A 9960-nucleotide genomic window follows, 5' to 3' on the forward strand; every position below is an offset into this window, starting at 1 on the left:
TGTTTCCTATAGAGGCGCAGCTATTAGACTGTAGTTAGGGATCCAGATGCAGCAAACCCCGGCCTTCCCAGGAACCCCTGAGCTATCTTCTAGTTTAAGAAGTGGTAAGGCTGCAAATGGCTTCTTCCCGTTCCTGGGATGGGCTTATCTGACCTTCTGTGAGAATGAAGCCCAGGTAGGCCACCTTAGTCTGTGATATTTGCACCTTTTTCTTGGACACCTTCTATCCTTTATTGGCTAGGTAGTTCAGAGGCCTCCTTAGTAGGGCTGGAGATCAGAAAGTAATCTGCATATTGAAGGAGGGTTCCCTTTTCCAGAGGTAGAACTTTTAGGTGTTTAGCTAACGTTTCCCCAAAGATGGTGTGGGAAGTTTTGAACCCTTGGGGCAGGATGGCCCAGCAGTATTGTTTTTGTTGTATGTTGAGTCCTGCCACTCACAAGCCAAAATTTCTTGTGACTCTGGGACTAATGGGATACAGAAGATGGCATCATTGAAGTCTAATACAGAATACCATGTCCTGGTGGATGGTAGAATGACCAGCAGTGTGTAGGAATTAGGAACTACTGGATGTATATCCTCAGTGGCTTCACTGACTGTCCTGACATCCATTACCAGATCCCCAGCAGCCCACGGGGCTCTCGTGGTCAGGCCCCTCCCAGGATATGGAGCTCACCTGGGCAGGTACCCAGCAGCCACCCGGGCTCTCTTGGTCAGGCACCTCCCAGGATATGGAACTACCCTTGGCAGGTATCCCGGCAGGGCTGGGCACACAGGAACCATGCATATAGCCCTCAATGCAGAGGAACCCCAGCTCACCTGTTGCTCAGAGCTGACACAGAGCACTTCAGAGCAGGACTTGAACTAACAAACAGCAGCTCTGACAGGTCTGTGACCCTGGGCATCACTCTGTGCGGCCTCCCTCCGCCTGGCCTTCCAGAGACTTCCACTGAAGCTGGGGCACCAGGCCTCCCGCTCCTCCCACCACTCCTCCTCTCCCTGACTCCTGGGTTCCTCTCATTAGGAGAGGGTCTTCTTGAAGTTGTTTCCCACTCATGGGCCAGATAAAATGATTAGAAAACAAGCCGGAGCTGCAGCCCCTTGTCTATCCTGACTCTCAGGAGCCCACACCTGTTCCTTGGACTTGGCCGGTTCAGCAAGGTCCATTTAATGCAACTGTGAGCCCCTGAGGGGCGAGGATTGGCTGACCTGGGCAGCCTGACCATGCGGGCCGGCCCTCCCCAGGTGTGCCTTGTTGAGGTCAATCTAAACACCGCTCCAGGCAGCAAGATTCCCCGCAGCTGTGCCTGAGGCCATATTCCCTGCCCCGTCAGCAGTGTCAGGGCTGGGCTGGTGGGTGGGAGTGAGGGGCTACGGGTTTGTGGCTGGCCCAGTGTGAGTGGGGCGCTGCTGGACTTTCTGCAGGAGTTGCCAAGCTGCCACCTGCTAAAGAAGAGGATGTGTCACCCATACCTGCCGCTGTAATTTCTCCCCAGGCAGAGGTGAGGAAGGGAAAAAAGCAGTGGGGGCCGGGACAGGAGGGGTATCTCAGGCAGGGAAATGGAAAGCTTCCAGAAGAGTGCCCGGGCCCAGGACAATCCTAGCTGGCCTGCAGGCACCAAGTCGGATGGCGTGCTGTCGCCGGTGTGGCTCCATGGCCCTTCCTCTAGGCTTTCAAGTCCTTGTACATATTCCGGTGTTTTACCTGGGAAGGGTGGGAACAGTTCAGCAGCAGCTGGCCTGGGGCTCAGCTCACGTTTACTCACAGACGCCTCGGCACGGTCCCCCAGCTTTGCAATGAGGACGCTCCTTGTGGGTGGGCTGCTGGCTTCATGGGAGACGATTCCCCACCTCTGACCAACTTCAGAATTGTTTACCACTGGAGCAAGTGCCCTGATAGGGTTTTCCTCTGTTTAACTGGTGGTTTATGGGTTGTTTTTCTTTTTTTCTTTTTTGGTTCAAGGTAGGTTTTATTCCTCTTCTTTGTATTTATACATATGAGCATGGAAATAATTCATTCATATAAATACATCTATGGGAAGGGAAGAACTTTGTTTTCTGTTTTATTATTTTTTTAATTTTATTTATTTTTAAATTTTATTTTTTTATACAGCAGGTTCTTATTGGTTATCTATTTTATACATATAAATGTATACATGTCAATCCCAACCTCCCAACTCATCCCACCACCACCCCACCACGGCTTTCCCCCTTGGTGTCCATACGTTTGTTCTCTACATCTGTGTCTCTATTTCTGCCCTGCAAACCGGTTCATCTGTAGCATTTTTCTAGGTTCCACATATATGCATTAATATACAATATTTGTTTTTCTGACTTACTTCACTCTGTATGACAGTCTCTAGATCCATCGACGTCTCTACAAATGACCCAATTTCATTCCTTTTTATGGATGAGTAATATTCCATTTTATATATGTACCACATCTTTATCCATTCGTCTGTCTCTGGGCATTTATGTTGCTTCCATTACCTGGCTATTGTAAATAGTGCTGCAATGAACATAGTGGTAAATGTGTCTTTTTGATTTATGGTTTTCTCTGGATATATGCCCAGTAGTGGGATTGCTGGATCATATGGTAATTCTAGTTTTAGGTTTTTAAGGAACCTCCATACTGTTCTCCATAGTGACTGTATCAATTTATATTCCCACCAATAGTGGAAGAGGGTTCCTTTTCTCCACACACTCTCCAGCATTTGTTGTTTGTAGATTTTCTGATGATGCCCATTCTAACAGGTGTGAAGTGATATCTCATTGTAGGTTTCTTTGCATTTCTGTAATAATTAGTGATGTTGAGCAGCTTTTCATGTGCGTCTTGGCCATCTCTATGTCTTCTTAGAAGAAATGTCTATTTAGATCTTCTGCCCGTTTTTGTATTGGGTTGTTTGTTTTTTTAATACTGAGCTGCATGAGATGTTTATATATATTGGAGATTAAACCTTTGTCCATTGATTCGTTTGCAAATATTTTCGCCTATTCTGAGGGTTGTCTCTTCGTCTTGTTTGTAGTTTCCTTTGCTTTGCAAAAGCTTTTATGTTTCATTAGGTCCCATTTGTTTAGTTTTCTTTTTTTATTGCATTACTCTAGGCGGTGGATCAAAACAGATGTTGCTGTGATTTATGTCAGAGTATTCTTCCTGTTTCCTCTAAGAGTTTTATACTGTCCGGTCTTACATGAAGGTCTGTAATCCATTTTGAATTTATTTTTCTGTATGGTGTTAGGGAGTGTTCTATTTTCATTCTTTTACATGTAGCTGTCCATTTTTCCCAGCACCACTGATTGAAGAGACTGTCTTTACTCCATTGTATAGTCTTGTCTCCTTTGTCATAGATTAGTTGACCATAGGTGTGTAGGTTTATCTCTGGGCTTTCTTTTTTTATTTCCTTTTACACCTTTATTGGAGTATAATTGCTTTACAATGGAGTGTTAGTTTCTGCTGTATAACAAAGTGAATCAGCTATACATATACACATATCACCATATCCCCTCCCTCTTGCATCTCCCTCCCCCCCTCCGTATCCCACCCCTTTAGGTGGTCACAAAGCACTGAGCTGATCTCCCTGTGCTATGTGGCTGCTTCCCAGTAGCTATTGATGTTACATTTGGTAACGTATATATGTCCATGGCACTCTCTCACTTCGTCCCAGCTTACCCTTCCCCCTCCCCGTGTCCTCAAGTCCTTTCTCTACGTCTGTGTCCTTAATCCTGTCCTGCCCCTAGGTTCTTCATAAACATTTTTTTCCTTTAGATTCCATATATCTCTGTTAGCATACGGTATTTGTTTTTCTCTTTCTGACTTACTTCACTGTGTAGGACTGATTCTAAGTCCATCCACCTCACTACAAATACCTCAGTTTTGTTTCTTTTCATGGCTGAGTAATATTCCATTTTATATATGGGCCAGATCTTCTTTATCCATTCATCTGTCGATGGACACTTAGGTTGCTTCCATGTCCTGGCTATTGTAAATAGAGCTGCAATGAACATTGTTGTACATAACTCTTTTTGAATTATGGTTTTCTCAGGGTAAATGCCCAGTACTTGGATTGATGGGTCATATGGTACCTCTATTTTTAGTTTTTTAAGGAACCTCCATACTGTTCTCCCTAGTGGCTATATCAATTTACATTCCCAGCAACAGTGCAAGAGCGTTCCCTTTTCTCCAATAAATGCCTCTCCAGCATTTATTGTTTGTAGATTTTTTGATGATTGCCATTCTGACTGCTGTGAGGCGATACCTCACTGTAGTTTTGATTTGTATTTCTCTAATGATTAGTGATGTTGAGCAGCTTTTCATGTCCTTCTTGGCCATCTGTATGTCTCCTTTGGAGAAATGTCTATTTAGGTCTTCTGCCCATTTTTGGATTGGGTTGTTTGTTTTTGTGATATTGAGCTACCTGAGCTGCTTGTAAATTTTGGAGATTAATCCTTTATCGTTTGCTTCATTTGAAAATATTGTCTCCCATTCTGAGGGTTGTCTTCTCCTCTTGTTTATGTTTTCCTTTGCTGTGCAAAAGCTTTGAAGTTTCATTCGGTCCCATTTGTTTATTTTTGTTTTTATTTCCATTTCTCTAGGAGGAGGGTCAAAAAGGATCTTGCTGTGATTTATGTCATAGAATGATCTGCCTATGTTTTCCTCTAAGAGTTTTATAGTGTCTGATCTTACATATAGGTCTCTAATCCGTTTTGAGTTTATTTTTGTGTATGGTGTTATCGAGTGTTCTAATTTCATTCTTTTATGTGTAGCTGTCCAGTTTTCCCAGCACCACTTACTGAAGAGACTGTCTTTTCTCCATTGTATATCCTTGCCTCCTTCATCATAGATGAGTTAGCCATAGGTACGTAGGTTTATCTCTGGGCTTTCTATCCTGTTCCACTGATCTATATTTCTGTTTTTGTGCCAGTACCATATAGTCTTGATTACTGTAGCTTTGTAGTATAGTCCAAAGTCAGGAAGTCTGATTCCTCCAGCTCTTTTAATTTCCCTCAAGACTGCTTTGGCTCTTGGGGGTCTTTTGTGTCTCCATACAAATTTAAGATTTTTTTGCTCCAGTTCTGTACAAAATGCCACTGGTAATTTGATAGGGATTGCATTGAATCTGTAGATTGCTTTGGGTAGTATAGTCATTTTCACAATATTGATTCTTCTAATCCAAGAACATGGTTTATACCTCCATCTGTTTATATCATCTTTGATTTCTTTCAGCAGTGTCTTATAGTTTTCTGAGTACAGGTCTTTTACCTCCTTAAGTAGGTTCATTCCTACGTATTTTATTCTTTTTGTTGCAATGGTGAATGGGATTGTTTCCTTAATTTCTCTTTCTGATCTTTCATTGTTAGTGTATAGGAATGCAAGAGATTTCTATGCATTAATTTTGAATCCTGCAACTTTACCAAATTCATTGATTAGCTCAAGTAGTTTTCTGGTGGCATCTTTAGGATTCACTATGTGTAGTATTGTGTCATTTGCAAACAGTGACAATTTTACTTCTTCTTTTCCAATTTGTATTCCTTTTATTTCTTTTTTTTCTCTGCTTGCTGTGTCTAGGACTTCCAAAACTATGTTGAATAATAGTGGTGAGAGTGGATATCCTTGTCTTGTTCCCGATCTTAGAGGAAATGCTTTTAGTTTTTCACCATTGAGAATGATGTTTGCTGTGGGTTTGTCATATATGGCATTTAGTATGTTGAGGTAGATTCCCTCTTTGTCCACTTTTTGGCGACTTTTTATCATAAATGGGTGTTGAATTTTGTGAAAAGCTTTTCCTGCATCTTTTGGGATGATCATATTTTTATTCTATAATTTGTTAATATGGTGTATCAGATTGATTGATTTGTGTATATTGAAGAATTCTTGCATCCCTGGGATAAACCCCACCTGATCATGGTGCGTGATCCTTTTAATATGTTGTTCAATTCTGTTTCTTAGTATTTTGTTGAGGATTTTTACATCTATATTCATCAGTGATATTGTTCTCTAATTTTCTTTTTCTGCAGTATCTTTGTCTGGTTTCGGTATCAGGGTGATGGTGGCCTCATAGAATTGGTTTGGGGGTGTTCCTTTCCCTGAAAATTTCTGAAGAGTTTGAATAGGTTGGGTGTTAGCTCTTGTTTAAGTGTTTGGTAGAATTCACCTCTGATGCCATCTGGTTCTGGACATTTGCTTGTTGGAAGATTTTTAATCACAGTTTCAATTTCATTACTTGTGATTGGTCTGTACATATTTTCTATTCCTTCCTGGTTCAGTCTTGGAAGGTTATACCTTTCTAAGAATTTGTCCATTTCTTCCAGGTTGTCCATTTGATTGGCATAGAGTTGCTTGTAGTAGTCTCTTAGGATGCTTTGTATTTCTGTTGTGTCTGTTACAACTTCTCCTTTTTCATTTCTAATTTTATTGATTTGAGTCCTCTCCCTCTTTTTCTTGAGTCTGGCTAAAGGTTTATCATTTTTGTTTATCTTCTCAAAGAACCAGCTTTTAGTATTATTGACCTTTGCTATTGCTTTTATTTCATTTATTTCTGCTCTGATCTTTATGATTTCTTTCCTTCTACTAACTTTGGGTTTTGTTCTTCTTTCTCTAGTTCCTTTAGGTGTGAGGTTACATTGTTTAGTTGAGATTGTTCTTGTTTCTTGAGGTAGGCTTGTATTGCTATAAACTTCCCTCTTAGAACTGCTTTTGCTGCATCCCATAGGTTTTGGATCATCATGTTTTTGTTGTCATTTGTCTCTAGGTAGTTTTAGATTTCCTCTTTTATTTCTTTAGTGATCTCTTGGTTATTTAGTAACGTATCGTTTAGCCTCCATGTGTTTGTGTTTTTTACGTTTTTTTCCTTGTAATTGATTTCTAATCTCATAGCATTGTGGTCGGAAAAGCTGCTTGATATGATTTCAGTTTTCTTAAACTTACTGAGGCTTTATTTGTGACCCAAGATGTGATCTATCCCGGAGAATGTTCCGTGTGCCATTGAGAAGAAACGTGTAATCTGCTGTTTTTGGATGGAATGTCCTATAAATATCCATTAAATCTATCTGGTTTCTTGTGTCATTTAAAGTTTGTGTTTCCTTATTAATTTTCTGTCTGGATGATCTCCATTGGTGTAAGTGTGGTGTTAAAGTGTCCTCCTATTACTGTGTTACTGTCTATTTCCTCTTTTATAGCTGTTAGCAATTGCCTTATATATTGAGGTGCTCCTATGTTGGGTATGTGTGTGTATATATATATATATATACTTATAATTGTTATATCTTCTTGGATTGATCCCTTGATCATTATGTAGTGTCCTTCCTTGTCTCTTGTAACATTCTTTATTTTAAAATCTATTTTATCTGATATGAGTATTGCTACTCCAGCTTTCTTTTGATTTTCATTTGCGTGGAATATCTTTTTCCATCCCCTCACTTTCAGTCTGTATGTGTCCCTAGGTCTGAAATGGGTCTCTTGTAGACAGCGTATATATGGGTCTTGTTTTTGTATCCATTAAGCGAGACTGTGTCTTTTGGTTGGAGCATTTGATCCATTCACGTTTAAGGTAATTATCGATATGTATATTCCTATTACTATTTTCTTAATTGTTATGGGTTTGCTTGGTGGGTCCTTTTCTTCTCTTGTGTTTCCCACTTAGAGAAGTTCCTTTAGCATTTGTTGTAGAGCTGGTTTTGTGGTGCTGAATTCTCTTAGCTTTTGCTTGTCTGTAAAGCTTTTGATTTCTCCATCAAATCTGAATGAGATCCTTGCTGGGTGAAGTACTCTTGGTGGTAGGTTCTTCCCTTTCATCACTTTAAATTTATCATGCCACTCCCTTCTGGCTTGTAGATTTTCTGCTGAGAAATCAGCCGTTAACCTTATGGGAGTTCCGTTGTATGTTATTTGTCATTTTTCCCTTGTTGCTTTCAATAATTTTTCTTTGTCTTTAATTTTTGTCAATTTGATTACTGTGTGTCTCGGCATTTTTCTCCTTTGGTTTATCCTGCCTGGGACTCTCTGCGCTTCGTGGACTTTGGTGGCTATTTCTTTTCCCATGCTAGGGAAGTTTTCGACTATAATCTCTTCACATATTTTCTTGGGTCCTTTCTCTCTCTCTTCTCCATCTGGGACCACTATAATGCGAATGTTGTTGTGTTTAATGTTGTCCCAGAGGTCTCTTAGGGTGTCATCATTTATTTTCATTCTTTTTCTTTTTCTGTTCCATGGCAGTGATTTCCACCTTTCTGTCTTCCAGGTCACTTATCTGTTCTTCTGCCACAGTTATTCTACTACTGATTCCTTTTAGTATATTTTTCATTTCAGTTATTGTATTGTTTATCTCTGTTTGTTTGTTCTTTAATTCTTCTAGGTGTTTGTTCCTTAATTCTTCTACGTCTTTGTTAAGCATTTCTTGCATCTTCTCGATCTTTGCCTCCATTCTTTTTCCAAGATCTTGGATCATCTTCACTATCATTATTCCGAATTCTTTTACTGGAAGGTTGCATATCCCCACCTCATTTCATTGTTTTTCTGGGGATTTATCTTGTTCCTTGATCTGGTATAATGTTCTCTGCCTTTTCATTTTCTCTATCTTTCTGTGAATGTGGCTTTCCTTCCACAAGCTGCAGAATTGTAGTTCTTGCTTCTGCTGTCAGCCCTCCAGTGATTGAGTCTACCTTAGAGGTTTGTGCAAGCTTCTTTATGGGAGGGACTGGTGGTGGGTAGAGCTGGGTGTTGCTCTGGTGGGCAGAGCTTTAATCTGTTTGTCTGTGGATTAAATAAAAGTTTAATAAAAAGTTTAATCCGCTTGTCTGCTGATGCATGGGGCTGGGTTCCCTCCCTGTTGGTTGTTTGGCCTGAGGCGACCCAGCACTGGAGCCTACCTTGCTCTTGGTGGGGCTAATGGTGGACTCTGGGAGGGCTCACGCCAAGGAGTATTTCCCAGAACTTCTGCTGCCAGTGTCGTTGTCCCCACGGTGATCCACAGCCACTCCCTGCCTCTGCAGGAGACCCACTGAAACTAGCAGATAGGTCCGGTCATTCATCTATGGGGTCACTGCTCCTTCCCCTGGGTCCTGATGTGCACACTACTGTGTGTGCCTTCCAAGAGTGGAGTCTCTGTTGAGACTGTGAGTCTCTGAGTGCAGTTGAGACTCTGAGACTCTGAATGGTCACACAGACTCTGGGTCCTGTGAAGCTTCGATGCTTTGTGGTTCTAGAAATCCTATAGGAGACGGTCCACAGCAGGTGAAGCTAATGCTGTCATAGAGGTGGTGAAGCCAAAGGTCTGCAGTTCCGACGAGAGGTGCGATGTACATAGAGGACAAAATCATCTCGTGTGAATGTAGTTCAGGCACGTTTAAGATGAATGCAGTCATGTTAATGCCTAACATCTTCTGTCTTGTGCCTCTCCTAAGGGACCCCCTCCTCAGTTCCTGAGGCTCCTGTAAGTCATGTACAGGGGCATGGAGAGTGGGTTCTGTCCAGTCTGAGCCCTGAGTTACCCTGTGTGTATCTTAGGATACTTTGTATTTCTGTGGTGGCTCTTGTAACATCTCTTTCATTTCTGATTTATTTGAGCCCTCTCTTTTTTAAAAAAAATGCTACTGTTGTCTTTTATTCTTTACAAAAATTTAATAAGTGTTTGATCTACTACCCTTACTCTATGTATACTTGTTGCCTTGAGATTTTTACTTTTGTTTTCTTGTTACTGTGAATAATTAGTGAGACTTCTTTTAAGCTACATTCAACCTTGCTTATAAAGCTGCTATATTAGTGATGACAGAGCCTTAATGGAAGTCATGTTCTGGTTGTAAACTAGAATGCAATGTGCCAGCAAAAAGCCCCTTAAGTGTTTGTCTCATTACTTCTTGTTCTTTTTTTCCTTTTTTCTCTCTTTTTTTTTCTTGTTCTTTTTTAATTTTTATTTTTTATCAGAGCAAATTTGATTAAAATGTTTGTTCTAGGTGTGTAAGATGTG

This window comes from Pseudorca crassidens, chromosome X (genome assembly GCF_039906515.1).
Source record: "Pseudorca crassidens isolate mPseCra1 chromosome X, mPseCra1.hap1, whole genome shotgun sequence".
NCBI classification, from domain to species: domain Eukaryota; kingdom Metazoa; phylum Chordata; class Mammalia; order Artiodactyla; family Delphinidae; genus Pseudorca; species Pseudorca crassidens.